Below are 18,321 nucleotides of genomic sequence, written 5' to 3'. Positions count from 1 at the left end.
CAATAGAATTGTATGATGATCAATACCAAGATCATGTTCTAACTAATTGAGCTCACAGGCTTAAATTACTCAGCTTTTAATATTTGGAAACAAGCAAGCATCAAAATAATTCTATTGACTTCCAAAGAATTAAAAATCATGATGCCTAATTTTAAAAAGTCATCAAATAGCTCTATGAAAATTTAATTACTATGGAAAGGTTATATTAAGAATGAGTCATAGAAGTTTTAAAAAACCTTTTTTTGGAATTGAATTTTATGTCACAAAAACTAAGAAACAGCCAAATGTGAAGTCAACTCTCTATTTTCCATGATAAAACCAGGAATTAGCTCATGAAGAAGTAGTAGGAAGGGTATATATCAGTTTTGGTGCTTCAGAGATACTGGCCTTGCCACTTACTAACTATATCTTTGAACAATTTGCTTAATTTCTCTGGCTCTCAATTTTTTAATTTGTAAAATAGGATTAGTAATGTTTGTATGCTTGTTTTGGAGATTAGTAATACTCTAAAGCACTAAACATACAGCTAGGAACATATGAGATAATAAAAGGTAGCAAACTAGCCAGGCGAGGTGGCGGGCGCCTGTGGTCCCAGCTACTCGGGAGGCTGAGGCAGGAGAATGGCAAGAACCCGGGAGGCGGAGGTTGCAGTGAGCTGAGATCCGGCCACTGCACTCCAGCCTGGGCGACAGAGCAAGACTCTGTCTCAAAAAAGAAAAATTAAAAAATTAAAAAATTAAAAAATAAAAGGTAGCTAAGCCAAACAATAAAAATACATTGACCACTTAAGTCTATGGTGATCAGGAGTATGTGTGTGAAAGGGGATAGATGTCAGAACTACCTCTACAAGTCCATTTCCCTCATTAGAAACTGGATAACCATCCCCTCCTTTGTGAAAATATACAATCTATACAGTTGAAAGCTGAAATATTTTGAAAGTAGGCCTTTCCCCCCACTAGAAAGAAAAATTGTCCCACTCCTAGAAAGAAAAACTGGAACCAGGAGGTGAATCTTTTAACCATATTAAATACAGAAATAGTTGCTCTGCCACCACTACCGCAGCAACCCAGACTGCATGCCAGCACCTCTCTGCTGACAACTCCTCCACTATGGAGGACACGAACAAATACAGCAACAGAATTCACAGAGGGACCCAAGATCAATGCAAGCAAGAATCAGCAAAATGATAGTAAAATGTGTACTGGAGGTTTGAGCTGGGATAAAAGCAAAAAAGATGTGACTGAATACTTACCTCAATTTGGGGAAGTTGTAGACTGCACAATTAAAACAGATCCAATCACTGGGAGATAAAGGGATTTGGATTTGTGCTTTTCAGAGACACTGCTAGTGTTGATAATGCTTTGGAACTGAAAGAACACAAACTGGATGGCAAATTGATAGACCCCAAGACGATCAAAGCTTTAAAAGGGAAAGAATCTCCATGCTGGGGGAACCACCACTACTCTCTTTGAAGCTGTCAGACAGGGACATTTAAGTCTGCAGAAGTTTCTGCTGCCTTTTGTTCAGCTATGCTCTGCCCCCAGAGGTGGAGTCTACAGAGGCAGGCAGGCATCCTTGAGCTGAGGTGGGCTCCACCCAGTTGGAGCTGGCCAGCTGCTTTGTTTACCTATTCAAGCCTCAGCAATGGTGGGCACCCCTCCCACAGCCTTGCTGCCGCCTTGCAGTTCCATCTCAGACTGCTGTGTTAGCAATAAGTGAGGCTCCGTGGGCATGGGACCCTCCAAGCCGGGTGCAGCATATAATCTCCTGGTGTGCCGTTTGCTAAGACCATCGGAAAAGTGCAGTATTTGGGGGGAGTGACCCGATTTTCCAGGTGCTGTCTATCACAGCTTCCCTTGGCTAGGAAAGGGAATTCCCTAACCCCTTGTGCTTCCCCGGTGAGGTGATGCCTCGCCCTGCTTCGGCTCTAGCTCAGTGGGCTGCACCCACTGTCCTGCACCCACTGTCTGACAAGCCCCGAGAGGGACCGACTGACACCTCACATGGCCGGGTGGCCCTCTGAGATGAAGCTTCCAGAAAGGATCAGGCAGCAACATTTGCTGTTCTGCAATATGCACTGTTCTACAGCCTCCGCTGGTGATACCCAGGCAAACAGGGTCTGGAGTGGACCTCCAGCAAACTCCAACAGACCTGCAGCTGAGGGTATTGACTGTTAGAAGGAAAACTAACAAACAGAAAGGACATCCACACCAAAATCCCATCTGTACGTCACCATCAACAAAGACCAAAGGTAGATAAAACCACAAAAATGGGGAGAAACCAGAGCAGAAAAGATGAAAATTCTAAAAGTCAGAGCATCTCACCCCTCCAAAGGAACGCAGCTCCTAGCCAGCAACGGAACAAAGCAGGATGGAGAATGACTTTGACAAGTTGAGAGAAGAAGGCTTCAGATGATCAAACTTCTCTGAGCTAAAGGAGGATGTTTGAACCCATTGCAAAGAAGCTAAAAACCTTGAAAAAAGATTAGATGGATGGATAGCTAGAATAACCAGTATAGAGAATCCTTAAATTACCTGATGGAGCTGAAAACCATGGCACAAGAACTATGCGATGAATGCACAAGCTTTGGTAGCTGATTTGATCAACTGGAAGAAAGGGTATCAGTGATTGAAGATCAAATGAATGAAATGAAGCGAGAAAAGAAGTTTAGAGAAAAAAGAGTAAAAGGAAACAAACAAAGCCTCCAAGAAATATGGGACTATGTGAAAAGACCAAATCTACATCTGATTGGTGTACCTGAAAGTGACAGGGAAAATGGAACCAAGTTGGAAAACACTTTTCAGGATACTCTCCAGGAGAGCTTCCCCAACCTAGCAAGGCAGGCCAACATTCAAATTCAGGAAATACAGAGCATGCCACAAACATACTCCTCGAGAAAGGCAACTCCAAGACACATAATTGTCAGATTCACCAAAGTTGAAAAAATGTTAAGGGCAGACAGAAAAAGGTCGGGTTACCCACAAAGGGAAGCCCATCAGACTAAGAGTGGATCTCTCGGCAGAAACTCTACAAGCCAGAAGACAGTAGGGGCCAATATTCAACATCCTTGAAGTAAAGTATTTTCAACCCAGAATTTCATATCCAGCCAAACTAAGCTTCATAAGTGAAGGAGAAATAAAATCCTTTATAGACAAGCAAATGCTGATAGATTTTGTCACCACCAGGCCTGCCCTACAAGAGCTCCTGAAGGACGCACTAAACATGGAAAGGAACAACCGTTACCACCCACTGCAAATTGTAAAGACCATCAATGCTAAGAAGAAACTGCATCAACTAATGAGCAAAATGACCAGCTAACATCATAATGACAGGATCAAATTCACACAACAATATTAACCTTAAATGTAAACAGGGTAAATGCTCCAATTAAAGACACAGACTGGCAAATTGGATAAAGAATCAAGACCCATCAGTGTGCTACATTCAGAAGACCCATCTCACATGCAGAAACACACATAAGCTCAAAATAAAGGGACGGAGGAAGATCTACCAAACAAATGGAAAACAAAAAAAGCAGGGGTTGCAATCCTAGTCTCTGATAAAACAGACGTTAAACCAACAAAGATCAAAAGAGACAAAGAAGGCCATCACATAATGGTAAAGGGATCAATTCAACAAGAAGAACTAACTATCCTAAATATATATGCACCCAATACAGGAGCACCCAGATTCATAAAGCAAGTCCTTAGAGACCGACAAAGAGACCTAGACTCCCACACAATAATAATGGGAGACTTTAACACCCCACTGTCAACATTAGACAGATCAATGAGACAGAAAGTTAACAAGGATATCCAGGAATTGAACTCAGCTTCACACCAAGCAGACCTAATAGACATCTACAGAACTCTCCACCCCAAATCAACAGAATATACATTCTTCTTAGCACCACATCACACTTATTCTAAAATTGACCACATAGTTGGAAGTAAAGCACTCCTCAGCAAATGTAAAAGAACAGAAATTATAACAAACTGTCTCTCAGACCACAGTGCAATCAAACTAGAACTCAGGATTAAGAAACTCACTCAAAACCACCCAACTACACGGAAACTGAACAACCTGCTCCTGAATGACTACTGGTTAAATAACAAAATGAAGGCAGAAATAAAGATGTTCTTTGAAACCAATGAGAACAAAGATACAACATACCAGAATCTCTGGGACACATTTAAAGCAGTGTGTAGAGGGAAATTTATAGCACTAAATGCCCACAAGATAAAGTAGGAAAGATCTAAAATTGACACCCTAACATCACAATTAAAAGAACTAGAGAAGCAAGAGCAAACACATTCAAAAGCTAGCAGAAGGCAAGAAATAATTAAGATCGGAGCAGAACTGAAGGAGATAGAGACACAAAAAAAACCTTTCAAAAATCAATGAATCCAGGAGCTGGTTTTTTGAAAAGATCAACAAAATTGATAGACCACTAGCAAGACAAGAAGAAAAGAGAGGAGAATCAAATAGACACAATAAAAATGATAAAGGGGTTATCACCACTGATCCACAGAAATATAAACTACCATCAGAGAATACTATAAACACCTCTATGCAAATAAACTAGAAAATCTAGAAGAAATGCATAAATTCCTGGACACATACACCCTCCCAAGTCTAAACCAGGAAGAAGTTGAATGCCTGAATAGGCCAATAAAAGGCTCTGAAATTGAGGCAATAATTAATAGCCTACCAACCAAAAAAAAGTCCATGACCAGACGGATTCACAGTCAAATTCTACCAGAGGTACAAGGAGGAGCTGGTACCATTCCTTCTGAAACTATTCCACTCAATAGAAAAAGAGGGAATCCTCCCTAATTTATTTTATGAGGCCAGCATCATCCTGATACCAAAGCCTGGCAGAGACACACACACAAAAAGAGAAATTTAGACCAATATCCCTAATGAATATTGATGCAAAAATCCTCAATAAAATACTGGCAAACCAAATCCAGCAGCACATCACAAAGCTTATCCACCATGATCAAGTGGGCTTCATCCCTGGGATGCAAGACTGGTTTAACATACACAAATCAATAAACGTAATCCATTACATAAACAGAACCAAAGACAAAAACCATATGATTATCTCAATAGATGCAGAAAAGGCCTTCAATAAAATTCAACAACCCTTCATGCTAAAAACTCTCAATAAGTTAGGTATTAATGGGACGTATCTCAAAATAATAAGAGCTCTTTATGACAAACCCACAGCCAATATCATACTGAATGGGCAAAAACTGGGAACATTCCCTTTGAAAACTGCCACAAGACAGGGATGCCCTCTCTCACCACTCCTATTCAACATAGTGTTGGAAGTTCTGGCCAGGGCAGTCAGGCAGGAGAAAGAAATAAAGGGTATTCAATTAGGAAAAGAGGAAGTCAAATTGTCCCTGTTTGCAGATGACATGATTGTATATTTAGAAAACCCCATCGTCTTAGCCCAAAATCTCCTTAAGCTGATAAGCAACTTCAGCAAAGTCTCAGGATACAAAATCAATGTGGAAAAAATCACAGACATTCCTATACACTAATAAGAGACAAACAGAGAGCCAAATCATGAGTGAACTCCCATTCAAAATTGCTTTAAATAGAAAAAATACCTAGGAATCCAACTTTCAAGGGATGTGCAGGGCCTCTTCAAGGAAAACTACAAACCACTGCTCAACAAAATAAAAGAGGACACAAACAAGTGGAAGAACATTCCATGCTCATGAATAGGAAGAATCAGTATAGTGAAAATGGCCATACTGCCCAAGGTAATTGATAGATTCAATGCCATCCCCATCAAGCTACCAATGACTTTCTTCACAGAATTGGAAAAAACTCCTTTAAAGTTCATATGGAACCAAAAAAAACCCCACATTGCCAAGACAATCCTAAACCAAAAGAACATAGCTGGAGGCATCACGCTACCTGACTTCAAACTATACTACAAGGCTACAGTAACCAAAACAGCATGGTACTGGTACCAAAACAGACATATAGATCAATGGAACAGAACAGAGCCCTCAGAAATAATACCACACATCTACAGCCATCTGATCTTTGACAAACCTGACAAAAACAAGAAATGGGGAAAGGATTCCCTATTTAATAAATGGTACTGGGAAAACTGGCTAGCCATATGTAGAAAGCCGAAACTAGATCCCTTCCTTACACCGTATAAAAAAATTAATTCAAGATGGATTAAAGACTTAAATGTTAGACCGAAAACCATAAAAACCCTAGAAGAAAACCTAGGCTATACCATTCAGGACATAGGCATGGGCAAGGACTTCATGTCTAAAACACCAAAAGCAATGGCAACAAAAGCCAAAATTGACAAATGGGATCTAATTAAACTAAACAGCTTGTACACATCAAAGAAACTACCATCAGAGTGAACAGGCAACCTACAGAATGGGAGAAAAGTTTTGTAATGTACCCATCTGACAAAGGGCTAATATCCAGAGTCTACAAAGAACTTAAACAAATTTACAAGAAAAAAAATCAAACAACCCCATCAAAAAGTGGGCAAAGGATATGAACAGACACTTCTCAAAAGAAGACATTTATGCACCCAACAGACACATGAAAAAATGCTCATCATCACTGGCCATCAGAGAAATGGAAATCAAAACCACAATGAGATACCATCTCACACCAGTTAGAATGGCAATCATTAAAAAGTCAGGAAACAACAGGTGCTGGAGAGGATATGGAGAAATAGGGACACTTTTATACTGTTGGTGGGACTATAAACTAGTTCAACCATTGTGGAAGACAGTGTGGTGATTCCTCAAGGATCTAGAACTAGAAATATCATTTGACCCAGCCATCCCATTACTGGGTATATACCCAAAGGATTATAAATCATGCTGCTATAAAGACACAAGCACATGTATGTTTATTGCAGCACTGTTCACAATAGCAAAGACTTGGAACCAACCCAAATGTCCATTAGTGACAGACTGGATTAAGAAAATGTGGCACATATGCACCATGGAATACTATGCAGCCATAAAAAAGGATGAGTTCATGTCCTTTGTAGGGACATGGATGAAGCTGGTAACCATCATTCTCAGCAAACTATTGCAAGGACAGAAAACCAAACACCACATGTTCTCACTCATAGGTGGGAACCGAACAATGAAAACACTTTGACACAGGGAGGGGAACGTCACACACCGGGGCCTGTCATAGGGTGGGGGTAGGGGGAGGGATAGCATTAGGAGATATACCTAATGTAAATGATGAGTTAATGGGTGTGGCACACCAACATGGCACACGTATATATATGTAACAAACCTGCACGTTGTGCACGTGTACCCTAGCACTTAAAGTAAAATAATGTAAAAAAAGGGAAAAATTCTGCCAAAAAGGTTTTTCAGGTGGATTGAGCCCAGATACTTCTGTAAAACAAATTAAAGAATATATTGGAGGCTTTGCGAAGTTTGAAAATACTGAAATTCCCATGGATACAAAAACAAATGAAGAAGAAGATTTTGTTTTCTCACATATACAGATGAAGAGCCAGTAAAGAAATGGTAAGACAGCAGATTATTATCAAATTGGTTCTGGGAAGTGTGAAATCAAAGGTGCACAACCCAAAGAGGTATGGAAGCTGCAACACCAAAACAAAAAGGAAGAACAGGTGCTGCAACCAGTCAATGAGGGGGCCCTAGGGGGTCATGACCAAGGTCAGGACATAACTGGAATCAATGATCAAGTGACTACTATGATCTTGGATATGGGAATTACAATAGTGCCTATGGAGTGATCAAAACTGTAGTGGCTATGGCAGATACGATCATGCTGGGTATAAACTATAGGAACCATGACTATGCACAGGTGTATGCAGACTATAGTGGCCAAAAGAGCACTTATCGCAAGGCATCTCCAGGGGGTGGCAATCACCAAAACAGTTATCAGTCATACTAAAGGAGGACATTGGAGAAAACAGGAGGAGATGCTAAAATAACCTATCTTGCAGGATGACATTGAAGATTGGTCTTTTGTTGATCTAAGATGATTATTTTGTAGAAGACTTTCTAGTGTACAAGACACAATTGTGTGCAAATGTATATAGCTGCCAATTCATGTTCTTTGTTTTTACTTTGTCCTTTGCTATTTATGTTATGACTCAATGTGGATTTGTGTTTACACACATTTTATTTGTATGATTTTATATTAAACCTCAAATAAATGCTTCCTTATATGATTATTTTTCTGTGTCAGGTACTGCATAGCTCCATAAAAATATAATTTTAAATAAGCAATAATTAAGGCACAGTTTGTTTTGCAGGGAGAAGTGATCCATAGGGAGAAACTGTGGTCCTTTATAAATAGCCAGCCACAGTGTCACCCTCTTTCCCAATATGTAGCTATATTCCATGCTCTTAAGGCTTTATCTCTCTGTTAACTGAAGCTTCCACCACATCTTCGGATGATGTTCTTTCCCCTCTGGATATCTGACGACACTTTCCTGAGACAGAGTCACAGTGTTGTGATCACTGGAAGCTTTCTAGTAGACAATTTGTCCTCTGGATTGTAACATAATGATTGTTAGTAGCTTCGTTTGCTTTGTTCTTGTCTCTGGAAAGCCATTTTTGAATTGCTAATTACTTCTTTGACTTTAGAGCTAATCAGTGGTCTGCTAGAAAAAGCTTTATATGCAATTATAATCATAACACCATGATGTTAATTCTCTTAGTAAAAATCCAAATAAATATAGAAAAGAACACTGTAAAACTGTGAAGGAGCTATAAAGTATTGAAATAACACAAGGAATTTCACAGATTATCCATTCAAGTATGATCAAAAGTTCAATTAAAATTTGAAGTAGTGGCAGAGTTACTAATTTAGTTATATTCTGTTAGTGTTACGTCACAGCCATCACAACACCAAACCAAATATTTTCTATTTGGGCATTCTGAGGAAGCTGTATTACAGTTAACTGCAAATGCCATGTGAGTTTAGAAAAAGTCATGATACTAAATATCATTTTAATGTAGTTAGTGAATAAATTCGAGTAGGTAAGCATTTGTATATTCAGACATTGGAAGGAATAGTGGAAAAGGTAAGTCTTAGGTATGTTAATGTTGATCCAAGTGTGCCTGACTCGTGTCATTACAGTAGATTTTCCTGGTGCATTGAAAAGAAATAATTTCATATCTAGGTTTTAGAGGACCTGCGTAAACACAAACTTTGAATTTTGCATTCAGTATAGTTAGTTGGATTTAAGGATGTTTGTCTCCAGCTTAACTACTGGGATTGGCACACGTGTTCACATGTAGAGTAGTTAATCTTGTGCAACCAGTTTAAGTTTTTTATGCTTATGAACTTGCCTTTTAAAAAAATTTAGTGCCTACAACTTTATTTGTTCCAGTGATATTTGTACTTGTCGGGCTATCAAGTTATGATGCTCTTGGCCGTTTTTGCTTCTGTTTTTCTGTTTCACCTTATACCTAGGATAAGTACCAGTGTTGGCTATTGCAAGGGACTCTGCTTATTCTTTCAACATGCAACTTTAGGGACTAGGAGGGAGTTCATTTTGTGTTGTCAGTAGGTACAGTATCTAGCGCAGTGAATCCTGTAAGTTCAAATGTATAATTAAGTGAAAAGTTGACCTTGAGATTGTCCTTTTCTCTGACCAAAAATGAATAAAGGCTTTTGAAATACATAAAAATAATAAAGAAATAATAATTTGACCTCACAGTGAGAGTTTATCTAAAATTGTCTATACTATAATTTCAATAAAATATAAACCTCATTTTAAAGGCCATAAATAGACATTCAGAACAGATGAAATGATGATGCACATTAGGCAACAATTCACAAAGTGTTCAACAAATTTTCATTTATGACTTATTATGTTCCTGATTCTATAAAAGTAAATGGAAACCATTGAGTAATTCATTCACTTATCCATTCAAAAATATTTATGTAGGGCCCAGTGCTGAGGATATGGATCTTATTTTCACTGGGGGACAAAGTGGCAGTGTCATAATCAGTTTTATACAATTATAAACAGAGTGTGTATTTAAAGGGAAAAAGGGGTTTTCTTGAAGAGGTGGCAAAGCTAGAATCTATAGATATTATAAATGGGAGTTAACCTGGAGGAGAGTGTGATTTAAAGGTGGGAAAAAATATCTCAAACAGAACTGCATATGCTGAGATCCTATGGCAAGAAGGAAACGGGGGACCAGGAGTAGTGGCTCATACCTATAATCCCAACAGTTTGGGAGACTGAGGCGGGAGGAGTGCTTGAGCTCAGGAGTTTGAGACCAGTCTGGGCAACATGGCAAGACCCTGTCTCTCAAAATATACAAAAATTAGCTGGGTGTGGTAGCACATGCCTATAATCTTAGCTACCTGGGAGGCTGAGGTAGGAGGATAGCTTGAGCCCAAGAGGTCGAGGTTGCAATGAACAATCATCACACCACTGCACTGTAGCCTAGGTGGCAGGGTGGGACTTTATTCAAAGAAAAAGAAGGAAGTGGGGCATTTTCCAAAAACTGAAAGAAGCCAGTTGTTTGGGGAGCACAGTCAAGATCACTGTGGTAGAGAAGAAGCAGGAGAGGTAGACAGTGGCCAAAACACAGAGAGTCCTTTAGGCTTTATTTAGGATTACAGTCTTTATCCTAAAATCAATAAGACTCTATGGAGGAGATTTAAGGAAGGGGCTGACATGCTCAGATCTGATCTTTGGAAGGTCACTTCAGCCTGGGGTATTGAGAGCAGATTTGAGTGGAGGATTAGAGGAGATATACAGAGGCCACTTAGGAGACTGTTACAGTAGATCAGATGAAACATGATATGTAGCTTAAACTAATTCAGTGGCAATGATGAGAAGTAAATAGGGTCAAAAGACTTAAGAGATAAAACTACAGTACTTGCTGATAGAGAGACTATACAAGGAGGTAGGGTCAGGGATTGCAGCGGAATAAGGAAAAGGAAACTGTCCAAGATTTCTTCCTCATTTCTTAACAGCACAACTAGATGAGATGGAGGAATAATTCACTGAAATATGAAACACTGGAAAAGGGCCAGATTTGGAGGCAGGTGTCAGGGAAGGTGAGAAGATAGCAATTTCATTAACTTGACTTTGAGTTGCCTTAGAGATGTCAAAGCAGGCAGGAGGGTTTAGAGCATGTAAGAGAGGGCTAGGCTGGAAACAGAAGTTTGAAAGTCCTTGATGATCTTTAGTGTGATAGGTAAGATTTCCTAGAAAGAGAATGAATAGATAGATAGATAGATAGATAGATAGACAGACAGACAGACAGACAGACAGGAGTACTTAGAACTAAGCCTTGAAAAATTCCAAGATATAATGCTAAGGTAAAGGATGATGAGGTAAAAAGGAATCTTAAAAGAAATAGCAAGAGAAAAAGGAGAAAAATCAGATTAGTATGATATTCTAGAAACTAGTGGAAGAGAACCTTTCAAGAAAGAAGGAGCCAACATATCCAATGCAGAAGTGCATACATAAACACAAATGTAAATTGTTACAATTTTTTCTAAGGGATTAAGATAGTAATAACAAAATTAAGAATACAAACCAGACATCTGCTTCTGGCTATAATGCAGTATCAAAGAACAGGCTTACCCTTCCACTGTGAACAACTAGAAAACTGGAGAAAATATATAAAACCCATGTTTTCACAAATTGGATAACAGGCAAAACATGTCTGCGATCACTGAAGAAAATGAAACAGGTTGGGTGGAACTCATGATTGCCATAGCTTTCTGACTGGAGGTATGCTTCAGGCCATACAACAGGGAGGGCATTCTCAAGCATTAGTAAGCTTCAGGAAACAGAGATCAGCAGTCAGGGAATGGAAGGCCTCTGGAAGTTGTGAAGCAGAGTTATAAAAAAGAGGGAGCTATGCATAAAATCAGTTCATAAATCTGCATGTAGCTCTTCTTGAGTCTTTGCTGAATACTGAGAGGTGTGTGCAGAGAGGAAAGTAGTACAAATCCCAACAAAAATGGAACAGGAAGATAAAACGCAAGCAGTTATTTGAGTTCACACAGGGATGAAGATGTTTGACCTCTTACTAGTTAAGGTGGAAAGTCTTTGTGAATCACCCCAGTCATTCACAGGAGAGACCTCAGGAGCCTTAGTAGAAAAACTAAAATTTGTTACAGTAAAGGCTACTCCACACACATTCTACCATAGCTTAAAAACAAGCCTCAACCTCATCCATGAGTCTTAACTGCCTGCCAAAACAAGGCCCAAAACTAATTTTTTTAAAAAAGAAAAATCAGGCATTCAACAATATTGACATTTACAATATCCTGTATCCACTCAAAAAACACTAGAAGCACCAAGAATCAGATAAAAAAGTTGATCAATGAACAAAATAAAAATCCATAAATAGCGATGGGTACAAATATACAATTAAACAGAAGAAATAAGACCTGGTATTCTATAGATCTGTAGGGTGACTACAGTTAATATTAATTTATTGTACATTTTGAAATAACTTGGAGAGAATACTTCAAATGTTCATAACATAAAGATAAATATTTAAGGTGATATATATCCCAATTACCCTGATTTGATTATATGAATGTATCAAATTATCACAAGTACCCTGAAAAATACGTTTCTACTATGTATCAATTTTTAAAAGCACAAAAAAATCCAGTAAATAAAAGATAGATAAATGGCAAAAATGATAGAATTAGTATGAAAGAACTTGAAAATAGATCTAATAAGTGTTATAAGTATGCTACAGGGCTTAAAAGAAAACATAAACATAAGGAAAAAAGAGAGACAAAATTTCTAGAGCTGAAAAAATATAATATGTAAAATGAAAATGTCATTGGATGGAATTAACAGCAAATTACATACTGCAGAAGAAAAAAAATCAATGAACTTAAAGATACAACAATAGAAATTATCTAAAATGAAACACAGAGTGAAAAAAGACCAAAAAATTAACAGAACCTCCATGATATATCAGGTAATACCAAGAATACTAATATACATGTAAGTGGAGTGCTAGAAGAAAGGAGAGGGAATGAAGAAAAAAAAATATTTTAAAAAATAAAAGTCAAAATGTTTTCAAATCTGAAAAAAAAGATAAAATCACAGATTGAAGAATACCGATGAACCACAAACCAAGAATTACAAGCCTTAATAAAACTATTCAAAGGCATTCAATAATCAAATTGTTAAAAAAAAAAAAAAACTGTCATAAAAAAATCTTAAAAGCAGCCAGTGGTGGGGTCAAGAATGGAGACATTATATATAGAAAAACACAGAGAAGAATGATCAAAGACTTTACAGATAAGAATGATCACTCTAAGAAACTATACAAGTCAAAAAAAATGACAGAACATCTGCAAAGTGCTGAAAAAAAGTTTGTTGTTGTTTTTTTAAAAAAAAAAACCTGTCAATTTATAATCCTACACACTCCATGAAAATATCTTTGAAGAATAAAGACAAAACAAAAATTTTTTCAGGCAAATAAAAGTGAAGAGATTTTTAGCTGCCCAAAAAGGATTATTAAAGAAAGACCTGCACCATAAGAATTATTAAAGAAAGGCCAATCACAGTGACTCACGACTATAATCCCAGCACATCAGGTAGCTCAAGGTGGGCAGATCACTTGAGTTCAGGGGTTTGAAACCAGCCTGGCCAACAAGGCCAAACCCTGTCTACCAAAAATATAAAAAATTAGCTGGGTTTGGTGGTGTGTGCCTGTAATCTCAGCTACCTGTGTGGCTGAAGCACCAGGATCGCTTGAACCTGGGAGGTGGAGGTTGCAGCGAGTCAAGATTGTGCCACTGCACTCCAGCCTGGGCAACAGAGCAAGAAAGAAAAATGATAACAGATGGAAAATATATGTAGCAGTGTTCACTGCATATATAGAGATGAAAAAGAAATTATAACAACGGCAAATTATAGAAGAAGGGAAATGGAAATATCATGTGTTAAGGGTTTTATATAAGGAACAGACTGATAAAACATAATTTAAGATATACTGTAATGAGCTAACCTACAAATTCTAGAGGAACCACTAAAAATTATAACTAATAATCTCATAGTACAGATAAAGTAGAATAAAACATAATAAAAAGGGAGCAGAAAAAGGCAAAGAAGATAAAAATATAATAGATGGTGCAAGTAAAAAAAAAACAGCAAGATGGTAGGCTTACATTCAACCATATTTTTAAGTATATTAAAGGTAAATGACATAAATACTATAATTAAAAGGCAGAGATTGTCAAACTTGATAAAAACAAGAAAAACAATATGGTATTTACAAAAAGCCCACTTTAAATACAAACAAAAGTATAGGTAAAAAATACAAGAACAGCAAAAGATATACCATGAAAACAATTCAACAATGTAGATGAAATGTCCAAATTCCTAAATGACACAAATTACCAAAAATAACTCCAGAAGAACAGCAAATCTGAATTCCTTATATCTATTAACTCAATTACATTATTAAAAACTTCCCCAAAGAGAAAATTCCAGATCTAGACCATTTGACTGGTAACTTTCATCAATCTTCTGAGGAATAAATAATTATCAATCCCATACAAACTCTTTCAGAAATTAAAGGAGAAAAGAATACACCCCAAATATTTTTATAATGTTGGTATTTGCATGATATCAAAGCCAAAAAATAAATTATAGGAAAAGAGGTCAGGCGCGATGGCTCAAGCCGGTAATCCTAGCATTTTGGAAGGCCAACGTGGGTGGGTCATCTGAGGTTAGGAGTTCGAGACCAGCCTGGCCAACATGGTGAACATGTGCATGATGTGATGCCTCACATCATACACAAAAATTAACACAGGTAAAATTATAGGTTGGGTGCAATGGCTCACACCTATAATCCCAGCACTTTGGGAGGCCAAGGTGGGTGGATTGCTTGAGCTCAGGAGTTTGAGATCAGCATGGGTAATATGGCAAAACCTCACCTCCACAAAAAATAAAACATATATATATATATAAAATGGGTGTGGTGGCCCACACCTGTAGTCCCAGCTACTCAGGAGGCTGACGCAGGAGGACTGTTTAGGCCTAGGAAGTCAAGGCTGCAGTGAGCTGAGATCAAACCACTGTACTATAGCCTGGGCAACAGAGTAAGACCTTGATTCAAATATATATATATATATAACAAAAACACAAATGAAAGAAAAACAATATAGTGGACTTTATCAAATTTAAAACTTTTGTCATAAAAACTGTTCAGAAACCTAAGTTGTAAACAAAATACTAGGAGAAAACATCTATGGTACAGATATCTGACAAAGCACTTGTATCCAAATACATAATGAATTTTTAAAATCTCAATAGTAAGACAACCTAATTTTAGAAAGGGTAGATTATTTGAACATATGCTTCACAATAGAAGACATACTAATGCTCAATAAGCATATTTAAAAATGTTCAACATCCTTAGTCATCAGGAAAATGCAAATTTAAATTACAATAAGATGCCACTACACACACATTACAATGGATAACATTTATTATTATTACTTTATAGACAAGGTATTTCTCTGTCGTGCAGGCTAGAGTGCAGTGGTGCAATTATGGCTCACTGTAGCCTCTACCTCCTGGGATCAAACATCTTCCTACCTCACCTCCTGAGTAGCTAGGACCACAGGCACATGCCACCACACCCAGCTGTTTTTTTTTTTTTTTTTTTTACTACTATTACTTTTAGTAGAGATGTCTCACTATGTTGCCCTGGCTGGTCTTGAACTCCTGGGCTCAAGAGTTCTTCCTGCCTCAGCCTCCAAAAGTGCTGAGATTACAGGTGTGAGGCACAGCACCCGGCCTAAAATTTAAATGTTGATAATATCAAGTGTGGACAAGAAAGTAGAGTAACTGAAACGTTACACATTGCTGGCAGGAGTGTAAAATGGTATAGCCATTTTGGAAAACTGTTTGGCAGTTTCTTAACTGTTAAGTAGCTAAACATAAACTTATTCTGGGACCCAGCAATCTCAAGCGAAACAACGTACACCTCCACAAAAAACTGTACATAAATATACATACATTACTCATCATAATCAAAAACTGAAACAACTCAAATGTCCATCAACAGGCAGATGAATAAAGAAATAAATATATGCATAATAGTCCCCCCTTATCCTCGGGAGATGCATTCAAGACCCCCAGTGGATGCCTGAAACCTTGAATAGTACCAAACCCGGTATACGCTATTTTTTCTTATACTTACATACCTATGATAAAGTTTAATTTATAAATTAGGCACAGTTAAAGATTAACAAAATAACCAATAATAAAATAGAATGTTTATAGTAACACTGCACTTCAGCCTGGGTGACACAGTGAGACCCTGTCTCTTAAAAAAAGGAAAAGGAGGCCAGGCACGGTTGCTCACGCCTGTAATCCCAGCACTTTGGGAGGCCAAGGTAGGTGGATCACGAGGTCAGGAGATTGAGACCATCCTGGCTAACACGGTGAAACTCCATCTCTACTAAAAATACAAAAAATTAGCTGGGCATGGTGGCGGGCACCTGTAGTCCCAGCTACTCGGGAGGCTGAGGCAGGAGGATGGTGTGAACCCAGGAGGGGGAGTTTGCAGTAAGCCAAGATTGTGCCACTGCACTCCAGCCTGGGAAACAGAGCTAGACTCTGTCTCAAAAAAAGAAAGAAAAAAGAAAGAAAAAGTACCATACTTGACAATGACAATTACTCCCTGTATAGGCTATATAAACAAATAGACCAGCAGTTTCAGGGAAAGATAGCTTGAAAGAGAATCTGCACTACTATTATAATACTGGGGTGAGTGGATTATGCTACAGTTCCAGGTTTGGACAAACTAGAGAGATTTCAACATCTCTTCTTCTGAGCCTTTGGAAAAATGGAATTTTTATTTCTAGGACTGTCAATTCACCAAAATGAACTATAGAACCCTAAATGAACAATATGCAAGACACAAAATCAAGATATCTTCTGAATGAATTGTATTTAAAATAATATTTTCTAACTAAATATCACACCAAAAATTTTAAAGTAAATCAGAAGTATCTAATTAAAAGTTTACAAAGTAAGTACAGAATGTAGTTGCCTTATACATACAGAAAGGTCTACTGATTTCTGACATGACCATGCAGTATGATTGTTTTCCTCTTAGTAACATATTTGAAATAAAAAATATGCTGAAGATGTTTTATTCAAAGGCCAAAATCTTTGCTATGTGACATCCTATGGCTCAGGAATTTTAATTCTTTCTTTTATTGACATATTTCTTTTTGAATTTCAAACACAGTATTTATGATCTGAAAAGGTACATGAACTAATTGGCCTTTTGTCAATATTGTTTAGTATTATTTTACTTCCACCTTAGAAGAGTAAGAGGAAAAGTTAAATAGTGATTGATTTATCCAGATTTAATTTTAATATCTTCCATGTTCATCAAGAATGTGCAATATTATAATTTTCTAACTACCATAGAATTTTAACATTTTACCAGCAAAAATCTTTTTACGTGCCTTCTTTTCATATGACATATTTGTCATGCTCACTCTACAGAACATTTGGCATAATGGTATTTCTTAATCAAAATGGATAAATACCCTCTTATTTTAAAAATCTACATACTTAGATATTGAGGTGGAAAGTATGTTTTACACCCAAACTAGAATCCTGTTATTGGATTTGGCTGCCTTTTTCTTATAAAAAGACCTGCTGTATTTAAAATTTTTGCTTTGATAGAGAATAGAAAAAGAGCTCTGTTATAAAAAACAAAGGCTTTTTAAAAGTAGTATTGAAAATAAATAATTGGCTTTTGTTCATTAGAGGCTAAATCTATTTTGTGGTTTCAAAGAGCTAAGAACAGATTGCTTCCCTCAGATTCTTAGCAAAGAAATGTTTTTGTCAATTAATATTCTTTGCTAAGAACAGTTTTTCCAGTGCTGTTTTTCAAATGCAATAATATTATAAACAGGCCTGTCCAAAGGACAATTCTTGGGCTTTTTTCTAAGATCTTAAGGTCTTAGAGCATAATAATTATGGCATGCCAGTTCAGAAGCATGGTAGAAGACAAAAAATCATGTTTCAAACAGGAAATGTACTGGGAGAAAAAGTTACCATAGGTAGCCTTTCTTTCAAATTAAATAAAAGGAACATCACCCACAAATTATGCCAGTCTTCCTCTTCTCATCAGGCTTTTGCCCAACATTTACATCCCAGGATGATAGCAGGAAAAGAACAGGAAGCAAAGAATTGAGTGCCATTGCAAAAGGCCCAGAAACTGTAAGAACACAGCATTCCATTCACCCAGTGTTGTTCCCCTGCTTCAGCTTTATCCTCTCTTCCAGCCT

The 18,321-nt window shown here is 37.5% G+C and overlaps 1 protein-coding gene and 1 pseudogene across 1 annotated transcript in view; one reads left to right on the top strand and one right to left on the bottom strand.

The window, feature by feature from the left end:
- Positions 1–18,321, bottom strand: part of CCDC148 (coiled-coil domain containing 148) — a 291,005-nt gene that overhangs the window by 258,682 nt on the left and 14,002 nt on the right. The window lies entirely within an intron of this gene.
- On the top strand, positions 1,095–8,081 carry LOC117094976 (annotated as a pseudogene).

The sequence above is a fragment of the Trachypithecus francoisi genome, unplaced genomic scaffold, assembly GCF_009764315.1.
Source record: "Trachypithecus francoisi isolate TF-2019V2 unplaced genomic scaffold, Tfra_2.0 Lachesis_group13, whole genome shotgun sequence".
Lineage (NCBI taxonomy): Eukaryota > Metazoa > Chordata > Mammalia > Primates > Cercopithecidae > Trachypithecus > Trachypithecus francoisi.
This window is presented reverse-complemented; position numbering and strand designations above follow the sequence as displayed.